The sequence below is a fragment of the Budorcas taxicolor genome, chromosome 5 (genome assembly GCF_023091745.1).
Source record: "Budorcas taxicolor isolate Tak-1 chromosome 5, Takin1.1, whole genome shotgun sequence".
NCBI classification, from domain to species: Eukaryota; Metazoa; Chordata; class Mammalia; order Artiodactyla; family Bovidae; genus Budorcas; species Budorcas taxicolor.
In genome coordinates this window covers 143,988,443-144,004,520 of record NC_068914.1, presented here as the reverse complement: position 1 = coordinate 144,004,520, position 16,078 = coordinate 143,988,443, and the positions used below count along the sequence as shown (strand labels likewise).

The following is a 16,078-nucleotide window of genomic DNA, read 5'->3' as shown; positions in this document are numbered from 1 at the left end:
GACAGACCTTAGTTGGCAAAGTAATGTCTCTGCTTTTGAATATACTATCTAGGTTGGTCATAACTTTTCTTCCAAGCAGTAAGCGTCTTTTAATTTCATGGCTGCAATCATCATCTGCAGGTGATCCTATCTGCAAAACAGAAATAGAGACACAGACATAGAGAACAAAAGTATGGATAGCAAAGGAGAAACGGGGTGGTGGGAGGAACTGGGGGATTTGATTGACACATATAGACTATTGATACTATGTACATATATAAAATAGATAACTAATGAGAACATACTGTATAGCATGGGTCCCAAATTTCCCATATCTAATGCCTGATGATCTGAGATGGAGCTGATATAATGATAATAGAATAAACAAACAAATGTACAATGAATGTAGGGCACTTGAATCATCCTGAAACCACAGGCCACTTCCTGATTGGTGGAAAAATTGTCCTCCCGAAATTGGTATCTAGTGCCCCAAAGGAATTGATACCTGGTGCACAGTGCATATAGCACATGGAACTCTAATTAATGCACTGTGGGAAGGAAGTTCTAAAGGGAGGAGATAAATGTATATGTAAGACTGGTTCAATTTGCTGTACAGTAGAAACTAATACAACATTATAAAGCAATTATACTCCAATAAAATTATGTTTTAAAGAACCAAGGATACAATTAAAATGGGAATAACTTTACAATGATGGGGAAGAGTTAAGTTCCCTTCCTCAAATTCCTTTAGTAATGGAGGTCTGATATAAGAGTCAAGAGAATGGAGTTTAATCAATGCTTTGCCACAAAGCATAAAAACAGAAAATAGAGGCTGTGGAAGAAGCAGAACACTTTAGAAATATTGACTAAAACTTTTCAGAGTTGAGATAAGGCATAGAGGGGGATGGATGAGAGCTGCAGGATTAGAAACCATTCCCCTTAGCTGGTCTGGACTTTTATCCATAGCGCATCACTGTCTCTTAAAATGAGACTTTTCATTAGAGTATAGCTATTTTACAGTGTTGTGTTAGCTTCTGCTGTACAATGAAATGAATCAGCTATAAGTACACATATATCCCCTCCTTCCTGAGCCTCCCGCCTGCCCCCCTACCCATCCGACTCCTCTAGGTCATCACAGAGCACCGAGATCAGTTCCCTGTGCTATATAGCAGCTTCCCACTAGCTATCCACTTTACATATGGTCGTGTATTTATGTCAAAGCTAACACATCCGTCAGAATGACCATCATGAAAAAAATCTACAAACAAGAAATGCTGGAGAGGGTGTGGAGGAAAGGGAACGCTCCTACACTATTGGTGGGAATGTAAATTGATACAGCCACTATGGAGAATGGTATGGCAGTTCTATAAAAAATTAAAAATAGAACTATCATATGATACAGTGATCCGACTCCTGGGCACAAGCCCTGAGACATCTTTTCTTTAGGTATATGTTTTCTCAACATGCCCTGAGACATCTTTTCTTTAGGTATAGTTTTCTCAGTTATTCAATAAAGGGCTTAGACATGAACTTTTGTAAAATTCACAAAAATTAGAATTCGCAGTGTGTGTTCACAAAATGTGCATGGAGCCACTATGATAATATATACAGTTAAAATGACAGAAATCTGAAGTGGAAATGAAAGAGATGGAGGGGGATGGCTAGTCAACTGGAAGAACATACTACTTTATTTCTGACATGTATTAGTTCTTTTTGGCAGATCCGTCTATTTTCTGCAGCACAGGTTTCAGAAATAAATTGTGTCTTCGATATGCAAATGCAGCTATCTTCTTTAGAATCACCAGAAACTGTAATCTGTGGAGCAAAAGAAAAGACTCTCTTTAGAGTTCATGATTTTCTCACATAATTCTCCTCATCCAGCCAGTATTTTCTGTAACTTTCAGGAAACAATGAGATGCTCAGTTATTAAGCATTGGCTAAGTAAACAGTCTATGGCAGAAAGTGAAGAGGAACTAAAAAGCCTCTGAAAGAGGGTGAAAGAGGAGAGTGAAAAAGCTGGCTTGAAACTCAACATTCAAAAGCTAAGATTTTAGCATCCAGTTCTATCACTTCATGGCAAATAGAAGGGGAAAAAATGCAAGCAGTGACAGACTTTGTTTGCTTGGGCTTCAAAATCTCTGCAGACAATGACTAAAGCCCTGAAATTAAAAGACACTTGCTACTGGGAATGGCTACCCACTCCAGTATTCTTTTTTTAAAAAAATTTTTATTTTTACTTTATTTTACTTTACAATACTGTATTGGTTTCACCATACATTGACATGAATCCACCACGGGTGTACATGCGTTCCCAAACATGAACCCCCCTCCCACCTCCCTCCCCATAACATCTCTCTGGGTCATCACCGTGCACCAGCCCCAAGCATGCTGTATCCTGCATCGGACATAGACTGGTGATTCGATTCTTACATGATAGTATACATGTTTCAATGCCATTCTCCCAAATAATCCCACCCTCTCCCTCTCCCTCTGAGTCCAAAAGTCCGTTATACACATCTGTGTCTTTTTTGCTGTCTTGCATACAGGGTCGTCATTGCCATCTTTCTAAATTCCATATATATGTGTTAGTATACTGTATTGGTGTTTTTCTTTCTGGCTTACTTCACTCTGTATAATCGGCTCCAGTTTCATCCATCTCATCAGAACTGACTCAAATGAATTCTTTTTAACAGCTGAGTAATACTCCATTGTGTATATGTACCACAGCTTTCTTATCCATTCATCTGCTGATGGACATCTAGGTTGTTTCCATGTCTTGGCTATTATAAACAGTGCTGCGATGAACATTGGGGTACATGTGTCTCTTTCAATTCTGGTTTCCTCGGTGTGTATGCCCAGCAGTGGGATTGCTGGGTCATAAGGCAGTTCTATTTGCAATTTTTTAAGGAATCTCCACACTGTTCTCCATAGTGGCTGTACTAGTTTGCATTCCCATCACTCCAGTATTCTTGTCCAGAGAAATTCCATTTCTGTGGACGTAGGAACCTGGCAGGGTACAGTCCATAGGGTGGGAAAGAGTCAGACAGGACTGAGGGACTAACAGTTTCATTTTTTTTCACTTGCTCCTTGGAAGGAAAGCTATGACAAACCTAGACAGCATATTCAAAAGCAAAGACATCACTTTGCCAGCAAATGTCAGTATAGTCAAAGCTATGGCTTTTCCATTACTCATGACTGATGTGAAATTTATACCATAAAGAGAGTAAGTGCCAAAGAATTGATGCTTTCAAATCGTGGTGCTGGAGAAGATTCTTGAGAGTCCCTTGGACTGCATGCAAATCAGGCCAGTCAATCCTAAAAGATATCAACCCTGAATATTCCTTGGAAGGACTGATGCTGAAGCTTTGGAAGGACTGATGCGCCAATATTTTGACCACCTGATGGGAAAAGCCAACTCATTGGAAAAGACCCTGATGCTGGGAAAGACTGAGGCCAAAGGAGAAGGGGGAGGCAGAGGAAGAGATGGTTAGATAGCATCACTGACTCAAATGGACATGAATTTGAGCAAACTGGGAGACACTGGAGGACAGAGGAACCTGGAGAGCTGCAGTCTATGGGGGTCACAAAGGATTGGACATGACTTAGCAACTGAACAGTGATCACTACACAGTCAGTCATAAATATAAACTTTTAAGAGAAAGCTCATATAAACATCTGGAACTTGCAAGTTCATCTTCACTGGAAGCGAAGCATTCTAAACAGAAATGTCATCATGATATATACAAAATGAGCTTTGGAAATTGGAAACTGAATCTCCGATTAACATATCACATGAAAAACATATTGCTTTCATGGAACTTTCATTTTCTTTTTTTTAATTTTTATTTTTATTTATTTTCTTAAATATTTAGGATATAACGACCTAGTATTTGGGGAGGCATTGAGATGATACCTATAGAAGTGTGATCAGACTTAAACAGAATATGTGCTCAGGAAATGTAGTTAATTACGTATAGACACACAGGGTCTGCAGAATTTGAATGTGGCCCGAAAAGGAGGCTCAGTTCATGTTGTATGTAGTGGAAGATTCCTTTTTTCCCGTTCCAAACAGTTCACGAGTGTCTGCTCTGATCAATGTTCTCTTAGTTCCAAAGATGCAGGAGTGTTGTGGCTCATTGCAGATGTGGTGTGAGTAGCAGTCAAAGAATGGGATGGCAACACAGAACTGGCACGCCAGGATGGGGTATGCACGAGACATTCACCTGTTTGTCCTAAATTGAAAGTGAAGGGGTACGGTGGGCAGGGCTCCATCACAGATTTTCTTTGTTCCTTTGTTCCATTTCTTCATAAAACCCCTTGGCCCTGAGAAGTTCACCTTAATTCCCTCCTAGTGCCTGACAGTCTAGTCACATCAGCATTTCTTTCAAGAGAGTAATAGCAAAAGTCTCTTTTGCTATTTTATCTCTTTCACCTTTCTGGCCCCTTCAACTTTCAAGATAACTTTTTTAATGCTCAACTGACCAAGCTCGTTTCCAAAAGGCCCTTTCTGACTTCCTAGGCTCGCTTTGACCAGATCTCTGCCTAGTTCTTTAGTGTTAACTTCTTTAATCCCCAAGCAGTCCTGTGAAAAAAATTATTATCATTCTATCTTTTACTTTACTTGAAAACCAGGGTTCAGTTCAATTCAGTTCAGTTGCTCAGTCATGTCCGACTCTTTGTGACCCCATGGACTGCAGTACACCAGGCCTCCCTGTTCATCATCAACTCCCGGAGTTTACTCAAACTCATGTCCGCTGAGTTGGTGATGCCATCCAACCATCTCATCCTCTGTTGTCCCCTTCTCCTCCTTCCTTCTATCTTTCCCAGCATCAGGGTCTTTTCAAATGAGTCAATTCTTCACATCAGGTGGACAAAATTTTGGAGTTTCAGGTTTAGCATCAGTCCTTCCAATGAATATTCAGGACTGATTTCCTTTAGGGTAGATTAGTTGGATCTCCTTGCAGACCAAGGGATTCTCAGGAGTCTTCTCCAACACCACAGTTCAAAGGCATCAATTCTTCTGCACTCAGCTTTCTTTATAGTCCAACTCTCACATCCATACATGACTACTGGAAAGATATAGCTTTGACTAGATGGACATTTGTTGGTAAAGTAATGTCTCTACTTTATAATATGCTGTCTAGTTTAGGACACTAAATAAAAGCAGTGTCTAACTGCGGCTATTTTACTATCATATGATACCTTCCAGATTTACCTGATCACAGTCTTAATAAAACCATTACTTTACTCTTCAGAATAGAAGAGAATTTAATTTAATTTAATCTATCAACTATGCCTGTATTTCTTGTCATACACCTCAGAGTTTTCCAATTTTATAATAAACCTTTATAAAATAAACATAATACCCCAGTAAGAAACATACACATATGTAACCAAAATTAATCTTTTGTAATGACAAAGAAATAAAAGTAAGCTAATATCAGAGTTGCATTTATATGTCAATGAAGTATAGAAAATAGTCCCTATAAAACAAATAAAAATTCAGAATAGATTTTATTTAACAAAATACTTTTGCCTTTTAATACGTTTATTCTAGTCCAGAACACTTTATTTAAAAATAATATTCATGTACGGCAAAACCAATACAGTATTGTAAAGTAAAATAAAAAGATTATATTAATTTTAAAGTACTGCACTTAAAAAAATACTGTATTTTAGAATGAGTCAAACAAATGAAAACTTGGTCATTAAACCAACATATCTCAATGTTTGGTAACTTTCCACACAATAAAGTATTACTATATTTTGGATAAACTTGAATATGCTCCTGGGTCTTAACCTTCAATGTCTTGGTGTTTTGAATGAGAAAAAGAATTGATTTTAACTGTAATTTATACAAATGTCAATAAATCTTTTGCAGACTCAAAAAAGCATAACACAATGTCGTCTGTTCTGGAAAACTCAACAAAAGTTCTTTTCAGAAATTAGGTTGGATGCCTGAACACTTTCACTTTCTAGGGAAAAATAGTGTCCTGCCCTTTGATGTACAAAAAAGATGAAGTCCGTTAAAGATTTGTAATTTAATTTGTAACATCAATCCTAAAACCCTCACGGTTATCCTGGCCATCTGGCAATACGAGACTATAGTGAGACAACCAGAAAGAAATTGCAAGGGCTTCCCGACGACTCAGTGAAGAAGCCACCTGCCGAAGCAGGAGACACAGGTTCGATCCCTAATCTGGGAAGATCCTACATGCTGTGGAGCAACTAATCCTGTGCAGGACAACTGTCGTGTCTGTGCTCTAAAGCCCGTACCCTGCAACTGCTGAAGCCCAAGTGCCCTAGAAGCTGTGCTCTGCAACAAGAGCAGCTACCACAGTGAGAAGCCCGCACACCACAGCTAGAGAGTGGCCCCCACTCTGAGCCACTAAAGAAAACTCTGAGCAGCAATGAAGACCCAGCACAGACAAAAATAAATCAATACAATGGAAGAAAAAGAAATGGCAAATAGCTCTGTTGTGGCTTATGCAGGTTTATTACATCTCCTCAAAGAACTCTTTTTCTACACTACTGGTTACAATAGGCTCCAATATTTCTCACCATTTGGCTAGTTCCCAAATATCTGGATTTCACATACTCTGATACGTGCTATATTTTTCTTCTCATATTTATCGTTCCAGCATGGCCCACTAAGGTATGTGGTCCCACAGGTTGAATAACTATTTAACAATTCTTTGTGTCAGTATCTTCTAGCTAGAAAAATCTTTATTTTAAAATTTTATTCTCTGAAAAACTTTTTTTTGTGTGTCCCTCCCAAAGGAATTAATCTATTCCTTGTCTCCTGAAACTCCATTTCAGATAAAATATATGTTGTAACAAAGAGTTGGTGTTTTCATATATATAACTTTTTTTTTTAATTTTTATTTTTACTTTATTTTACTTTACAATACTGTATTGGTTTTGCCATACATTGACATGAATCCACCACGGGTGTACATGCGTTCCCAAACATGAACCCCCCTCCCACCTCCCTCCCCATAACATCTCTCTGGGTCATCACCGTGCACCAGCCCCAAGCATGCTGTATCCTGCATCGGACATATATAGAACTTTTTAACCAACTTCAGAAACATTCTTCTTCTCAGGCTATTAACTATAAATCTCAGTCTTCAATAACGATGTTACTATCTTGCCAATTGATGTAAATGCTGTAAATTGAATATTAAAGTTAGCTTATCTAGTACTCACATATTAGAGTTTAAAAAGGATCCATTTATCCACTTCCATATCTTCTCTGGTAATGTAAAATTTAATCCAACCCAAAACAGCATTCCTTTTTCATTTATCAGGTTTTATATGAGTCTCTGTAAATGAAAGAGAAGAAATGACTGAATATTGAATCTGTTTATCTGTTGCTGGTTTGCATTCTTATGCTCATCCTCTGAAACCCAGTCCAAGTATTACCTCTTCTATGAGGCCTTTCCTGACTCCCTGTTGGCGTTAATTAATTCTTATTTGTGATATTTCTATTTGTTCATTTATATATTAATATACACAAATGTTTATGTTTATATTGTTGTACTCATTAAATTATATTTATTTTGTTTACATGTCTATTTAGTCTCTCAGATTGTGAGCTTCTTGAAGTCAAGGTTGATATTTTCATCTGCATAGAACCCTTAAGGCTAAAGCACAAAGATCTTGACATGGCTAGAAGTCAGTGCTAAGTTGTATTAAAGTATTTTAGTCAATTATTTACCAGTTCTTCCTTATCTTGAATAAGCAGCAGACTGGATTCTCTTGTGGAACAGTCAGCTAGACTGTCATTCCAAGGTTTGAAAGCTTCATGAAAATACAAGCATTTATCTCGGATTTGTTGCCAAGGCATTGGGCACATTAACAGAACTGGTCTCTAAAGTAAGAAAGAAGGGGAGCAATTAAGTAAGAAAGAGGAAGAAGAAATAAATGTTATGTTTCTAACCTGTCCCCACCCCACTAACACTAACCACGCATGCACTAGTCGTCATAAATTCAGGAAAGACTTTGCTCATCGCTGTGAGGACAATTATGTATTTAGAATTTAATATAACTGTGAAGCTTTTGAGACCATTGTTCATTCTGTTACTAAGATTTGAAGAATAGTGACCCGTTAAAACACTAACAGAGAGAATAACTTATTCAAGTCCACACAAGCAGATGGTGATAGAGACAAAACTCTTTCTAGGATTCCTTAAATTCCTCACCAGTGCTCTTTCTACTCCATGGACAACAATATCAAAATCTTCTAAAAAATACACTTGAAACAATATAACGTGAAAGCAAATAATAATTCATAAGTTAATGGCAAATACCATGAAGAAAAATTATAAATTTGTAATGCTAAATTATATATTTGAATATTCAGTTCAACTCAGTTACTCAGTCTTGTCCGACTCTGTAAACCCATGGATTGCAGCATGGAGCTTCCTTGTCCAACACCAACTCCCAGAGCTAGCTCAAACTCATGTCCATCGAGTCAGTGATGCCATCCAAGCATCTCAACCTCTGTCATCCCCTTCTACCTCCAGCCTTTAATCTTTCCCAACATCAGGGTCTTTTCCAATGAGTCAGCTCTTTGCATTATGTGGCCAAAGTATTGGAGCTTCAGCTTCAGCATCAGTCTTTGCAGTGAATAGTCAGGACTGAGTTCCTTTAGGATTGATTGGTTTGATCTCCTTGCAGTCCAAGAGATTCTCAGGAGTCTTCTCCAACACCGCAGTTCAAAAACATCAATTCTTCAGCACTCAGCTATGTTTATGGTCCGAGTCTCACATCCATACAAGACTACTGGGAAAACCATAGCTTTGACTAGAAGGACCTCTGTTGGCAAAGTAATGTCTCGGATTTTTAATATGCTGTCTAGGTTGGTCACAGCTTTTCTTCCAAGGAGCACATGTCTTTTAATTTCATGGTTATAACACCATCTGCAGTGATTTGGGAGCCCTAGGAAATAAAGTCTGTCACTGTTCCCATTGTTTCCCCATTCATTTGCCATGAAGTGATGGGACCAGATGCCATGATCTTCATTTTTTGAATGTTGAGTTTTAAGCCCACTTTTTCACTCTCCTCTTTCACTTTCATCAAGAGGCTCTTTAGTTCTTCTTCACTTTTTGCCATGAGGGTGGCGTCATCTGCATATCTAAGATTATTGATATCTCTCCTGGTAATCTTGATTCCAGCTTGTGCTTCATCTAGCCCGGCATTTCACATGATGTACTCTGCACATAAGTTAAATAAGCAGAGTGACAACACACAGCCTTGATGTACTCCTTTCCCAAATTGGAATCAGTCCATTGTTTTTTGCATTTCTTCTTCTTGGGGATGGATTATTAACAGGATCTATTGAATAACATTTCCTAGAAGGATTTCCCAAGTTTCTTAACATTTCTGTTCTGTACAAGGTAAATAATAAATGATCACTTTCCGCTGCAGTCACTCATCACTAGTGTATTAAAACACAATACTTATAAACTATAAGAACATGATCAATGTCTTAATGATTAATACAATAAATTTAAATAATTCATTTCACATTTGTGTTTCATTAATTAACTTCAGGCAAAAGTTAACTGCTTGACATATTCATTGAAATCACCAAATAGCCCATGTAAATGAATATTTGAATATAGCTTGGTTTTTGACTATTAGTTAATTCTTGACTCTCCTGGAAGGAGTATTCATTAAGACAGTATTATCTGGTTAAGATCATAGACTCTGAATATAGACCACCAAAGTCTCAGTGTCACCTTGTAGGACTTGTATGACTCTGATGAGTGGCTTAAGCTTTCCATGTCTCAGTTTTGTCAAAGGTAAAATCAGAGTGATAATACTATCATAATGTATTGGTTGTTACTAGTCTTAACTAAGATAAGGCAATAATATCTATTAAATTTTAGCCATTATTCTTAGGAAATTCAAGGCAAAAAACAGACCTGTTGTTTCCTTCCTGTTTTCTTGGGAATCCACACTGCTTTTTTCCTTTGGTGAGTTTAGTATTAAGGATATCACTGGTAAATAAAGAGAAACTATTAAAAAGATTAATGCTAAAAGCTGCAGTGAAATGGATACACTATATTTATCACTTCCGGAAATGATTTCAACAAGCTTGAAATGAACAGAAGATCAAAGTAATAGCAATGTAGTAACAGAGAGTGCATTTAGAAGACACTGTAAACAAACACATAGCAAGTAAACCCACAGAAAGATTGAGTTACTTGCTTCTACTATAAATAAGGCTTTACTTATTGACTGAAACTTTCTTTGCTTGCTTATCAGCCTGCAATGCAGGGGGCCCTGGTTGGATTCCTGGGTCACGAAGATCCGCTGGAGAAGGGGTAGGATACCTACTCCAGTATTCTTGGGCTTCCCTGTGGCTCAGCTGGCAAAGAATCCAAGAGCCCCTGGAGAAGGAAAAGGCTACCCATTCCAGTATTCTGACCTGGAGAATTCCATGGACTGTATAGTCCATGGGGTTGCAAAGAGTCACACACCGCTGAGCGACTTTCACTTTCACATGTTTTTACTTGCTTTCAGTAACCCAGTGTTACTTAAACTTTCAAATTGCTTCCACTGTTGTCTGCATGCTCCATCTTCAGAATGAGTATAATTGTGCCTATCCTATGTGAGACATTGTCCAGGACAATCTGAAATTTCGTAGGCACTTAAGAAAGTACAGAGAGTTCCTAAGCCATCCAGTGTTAAGCCTGCCTTCCAGTGCATGGGGAATAGGTATGATCCCTGGTTGGAAAGCTGAGATCCCACAAGCGTCTTGGCCAAAAACAAAGAACAAAAACAAACAAAAACCCAGAACATAGGAACAACTGAAGCAATATTGTAACAAGTTCAATAACGACTTAAAAACTGTAAGCTTTACAAAATCTAAATACAAATCAAGTATTTCTGATGAATCAGTTCAGTTCAGTTCAGTCGCTCAGTCGTGTCCGACTCTTTGCAACCCCTTGAATCACAGCATGCCAGGCCTCCCTGTCCATCACCAACTCCTGGAGGTCACTCAAACTCAAGTCCATCAGGTCAGTGATGCCATCCAGCCATCTCATCCTCTGTCGTCCCCTTCTCCTCCTGCCCCCAATCCCTCCCAGCATCAGAGTCTTTTCCAAAGATCAACTCTTTCCATGAGGTGGCCAAATAATTGGAGTTTCAGCTTCAGCATCAGTCCTTTCAAAAAACATCCAGGACTGATCCCCTTTAGGATGGACTGGTTGGACCTCCTTGCAGCCCAAGGGACTCTCAAGAGTCTTCTCCAACACCACAGTTGAAAAGCATCAATTCTTCAGCGCTCAGCTTTCTTTACAGTCCAACTCTCGCGTTCATACATGACTACTGGAAAAACCATAGCTTTGACTAGATGGACCTTTGTTGGCAAAGTAATATCCCTGCTTCTTAATATGCTATCTAGGTTGGTCCTAAGTTTCCTTCCAAGGAGTAAGCGTCTTTAATTTCATGGCTGCAATCACCATCTGCAGTGATTTTGGAGCCCCCAATAACAAAGCCTGACACTGTTTCCACCGTTTCCACATCTATTTCCAATGAAGTGATGGGATCAGATGCCATGATCTTACTTTTCTGAATGTTGAGATTTAAGCCAACTTTTTCACTCTCCTCTTTCACTTTCATCAAGAGGCTTTTTAGTTCCTCTTCATTTTCTGCCATAAGGGTGGTGTCGTCTGCATATCTGAGGTTATTAATATTAGTGGCTAATTTGAAATGTACTGTAGATAGAAAACATACACACTAGATTTCAAAGATCTAAAACAATCTGTAAAAAGAATGTAAAATAGATCAATAATTTTTGTATTACTTTGTGTTGAAATATTTTGATGTAGTACATAAAATATATTTTAAAATAAAAAATCTGTGAATAATTGGAAATTTTCTTCATTATTGTCACCCTTTTATCGTAATTACAATTTAAAAAAAATTCCTGGAGCACATGTGAAATCTCTTGCGATGACTTCGAACAATTAGAAAGAGTAATACCCGAGGCAAAGCTTGCAGAATAAATATGGGCTGAGCACTAATAGAGCACTGTTTTGTGACTCTTTTTATTTCATTGGTCTTCCAGTAAGTTTGGGGTAGTCATATTGATGGTACAAGTAGAATAAGTAGAAAAATAAAAATAAATGATCTTGTACCACTTACCTGACATTTTTAACCCAATCAGAGTCAAGGCAAGAAGAATAATCCCAGCACATCCAAGTTTCCAAGCAAATCTATGCTGACATGGACTCCGACAAACATCTGAGAGGTTAAGAAAATGTACCAGGTTAACTCCGTTGAGTTCATTTGGTACAAAACGCAAAGGTTGTTAGGATCACATAAGAAAGAGCTAGATTTCGGATGAGGGCTAGGGCAGGAGAGAACATTTACCAATCATCTTAACGTAGGATTCTGAAGACTTCCCTGGTGGCCCAGTGGTTAAGAATTTGCCTGCCAATGCAGGGCCTGGCATTGGATCTGTTGTCCAGGAAGATTTCACGTGCCACAGCACAACTAAGTCCATGCTCCACAACAAGAGAAGCCGCCACAGTGAGAAGGCCACGCATTGCAAGTGAAGAGTAGCCCCCCTCACCACAACCAGAGAAAGGCTGCATGCAGCAACAAAGACCCAGTGCAGCTAAAATAAACAAGCCAGAGGCCAAGGGGGTGGAAATGTAAATACATATAAAATTTTCTCTTTTGCATTTCATAGCATCTAAGACATAATATACTTATTGATTTATATGTATGTCTTCCTAGCAGTATAATATAAACACAAGAATAGAAAATATTTTTTCACTATTTTGTTCACTTACAGTTGCCCCGGCACCAGGGCACATCTGTCTCAGGTGCTTATGTTTGGATGAAAAGATAAACACTAGAGGCATTTTGCCAACACTTATCTACTTTTATAAGAAATTATAAACTAAATAAGTCACAACTCACCTCTCTGTCTGGTTTTCCTGAATGTCTTAAATATAATCACTATCCCACAGTTCCCACAGCCTGAACAGTTCAGCCAAAGAGCTCAGGGGTAGTTTCACAATAACTGTAATACCAGGTCAATGTGCGGAGAAAGAATGTCACCTGCCATTTCAAGAAACAAGAGATGTTGCGACCATAAAGCCATCAACCCGGGCAGCTGCCCTGATGGTGAAGCCTGAGGGAAATTCAGGATAGAGGAAAAACAGGATAAAAGCCTGGGTATTTAAAATACATGTGGATGATTGGTTTCAATAAGAATGATTGATTTCTTGTGTCTCCCCACATGTAGAAAAGCACTAAAATCATGAACTTGAGATATCTGTTTTTGTGATCAGCAGTCATCTTTTGATAGTCAACTACATGTTTTTCATTTTGTTTTAAGCAAAAACTCCTATAAATCCTGGCTCCTCCGTCACCTTTGGGGAAAGTTCCTTAGAGTTATCCAAGAGGCTACCTTCTTGGCTATAGTCCTCAGTAAAGTCACCAAATACATAATTCTCAATTTTTAGGTTATGTATTTTTTTGAGTCAAGTGTTTTATAATCACGCATTTTGTTCTGACTTTATCCTATTTTGTTTTTCATATTTACTTTTAGAATGATATGTTGTGGAATAATGATTGCAATCAAAAGAGACATATTTTCTGGCCCCATTGATTTGGGATCATAGATAGTAGCTTTTGAGGAAAAGCTTGCCATCTTCCTGTATACTCATTCTCCAAAATGTCCTTTCAACACCATCCTCCTTTCTTCCACTTTTGCTTGATTTGAATAGGGAACAGAAAGCCTTGCTCTTTCACATCAAAAAATACCCGTAGCTTAATCAAACTCTCATTGTAGTTATCAAAATTCCCCAAATTTCCATTACCCCATATGAAAGGATCATCAAATTCTTTTGTAACCCTAAGACTTTTCAATCTCCAATTTAGAATGTTGATAATTTAACAGTTACAAATTATACCAAGTGATCTTAAAAAGATACAACCCATGTGCTAAGTACACTATGAAATGAATATCACGTGGGATAAAAATTGCAATATTAGAAAATTTGGTTTGATATCAGAAGGCAGTCCTATATTATGATAATATTATACATTTTTCTTCTTAGTTTCTAGTTTCTTTTCATCCATCCCCAACCCATGGAATCCATTACCTCATGTTAGAATCCCTATCTCCTTCACTCAAAATACTAGATCACACACACACAAAATTGCCAGCTTCAACAAATGTCAAGTAGTTTCATCAGTGATATTCTCCCATGTCCTGTGGCTTACCTCCTTCTAAACTGATACACATTTTAATTTAAAAATCATCAGATTGTGATTATATTCAAGTCTTTGATCTTGAATATCATTTTTTTCAGAACAGTTTTTCCCTTCCTTTTATAGAGTGAAAGATGTCAATCATTAAGACTACCCTCCAGTGTTTTGAAGGGAACATCATGGATGCAAATGCATTGGAACTAACGGTAATTACATAAAGGAATTTGGAATAAAGTAGGTTAGTATTACAGTAAGGAAGTAAAGTATCTCTAAACATACTCCTTTGTTAAAAAACAAACAAACTAAAAAACAAAAGGGGACTTTCTGGTGGTTCAGTGGTTAAGCCTCCAAGCTTCCACTGCAGGGAGCATAGATTTGAACCGTGGTCTGGGAACAAAGATCATGCATCGTGCATGGTGAAGCAAAAAAACCAACAAGACAAAGAAAAATACTTCTTTGTTCATATGTTCATAGATGTAAAACATTTCCTAAAGAATCTTTTTGCCGAGGTTCAGTGAGAAGAGTGAGGTTTACTTTTCACAAAATTATCTTGATAAAAAACAAACCTACAAGATGTGGGTTTTTTTCCCATATCTGTGATTACCTATAGACAGGCCCTGCTATATCTATTTAACATTAGCATATGACTGCTGCTCATCTTCAAAGTCATGATTTAAAACCACAAATTTAAGCGAAAAATCTAAGTATTGGAAGATATACCAATGCCAGACGGAAAATTAAAGTCACTTCCTCTGACGAAGAGAAGAGGGTGATGACCTTTCAATGGCAGAATCCCTGGGTAGGGTTGAATTTACATGGATCGACTGATTGTCCATTGCAAATGGCAGAATGTTGCACTAATGTTGTATAAAAGAAAAAAAACTCTAAGTTCTATGAGGCAAGATCAGCTAAAAGAAGTGCCCATTCTTGAAAAGCTCTCTTGTCTTCCTATGTTATCACCTACCCACATCTACCCACACAGCTGTGGGTTTTCTATGAATTAGTGAGAAAACCCACTTACTGGGTGTCAAGCATACTTAGACATGTGATATTGGGATAGCGAAAAAGTTCATTTGAGTTAAAATGCAAACAAATTTTTTGGACACCCCAATATCTACTTTCTTTAATTAACTGGCCTGTTTGACAAATTCTAAGAAGGTTTACTATTGTCTTCATAGCCATCCATTTTGAATACCTTTCTCTGTGCTGGGACCAGAGTGAAGGAAATGAAACACTCTAATTTGGCTCAAAAAAGTTAGAATTAAGATAAATAATATTTAATACAAGGTTGTAAAACATAAACACTAATGCAAAAACCAAACCAAACCAAAACCCTGCAGCACACCTTTCAAAACCTCTAAAATCTTCTTTAAATATTTGTCCTCGCCCCTCAAGAATGTGAAATGTGGGAAATGAAGCTGTAAATGTGCAAAAGGCCACTAGTAATAGAAGAGAGAAAACAAAGAGCCAAACATCCAGACTCTTCTTAGCTTAAAAGAATGCTGTGTTTCAATGCCATTCTCCCAAATCATCCCGCACTCTCCCTCTCCCACAGAGTCAAAAAGTCTGTTCTGTACATGGGAACTTATGTACACCTGTGGTGGATTCATGTTGATGTATGGCAAAACCAATACAGTATTGTAAAGAAAAAAAAATTAAAAAAAAAAAAAAGAATGCTGTGCACTGAAGTTTAATTTCAAGTTATGCAGCATGACTATGACCACATGGAATCCACAATGGCCACATTAAAAAGAGTTGATGAGGAAAAAGTATTCTTTTGAACCAGAATCTTGCAAAATTATGTGAGCTTCAAAAGTATAAACTGGCCAGAAATATAAACCAAAGGAGAGTCTTCATT

At 37.8% G+C, this 16,078-nt stretch overlaps 1 pseudogene; it reads right to left on the bottom strand.

Annotated features, from left to right (window-relative positions):
* Nucleotides 1–1,644: 1,644 nt before the first annotated feature.
* LOC128048907 (killer cell lectin-like receptor subfamily B member 1) lies at nt 1,645–15,056 on the bottom strand (annotated as a pseudogene).
* Nucleotides 15,057–16,078: the final 1,022 nt, after the last annotated feature.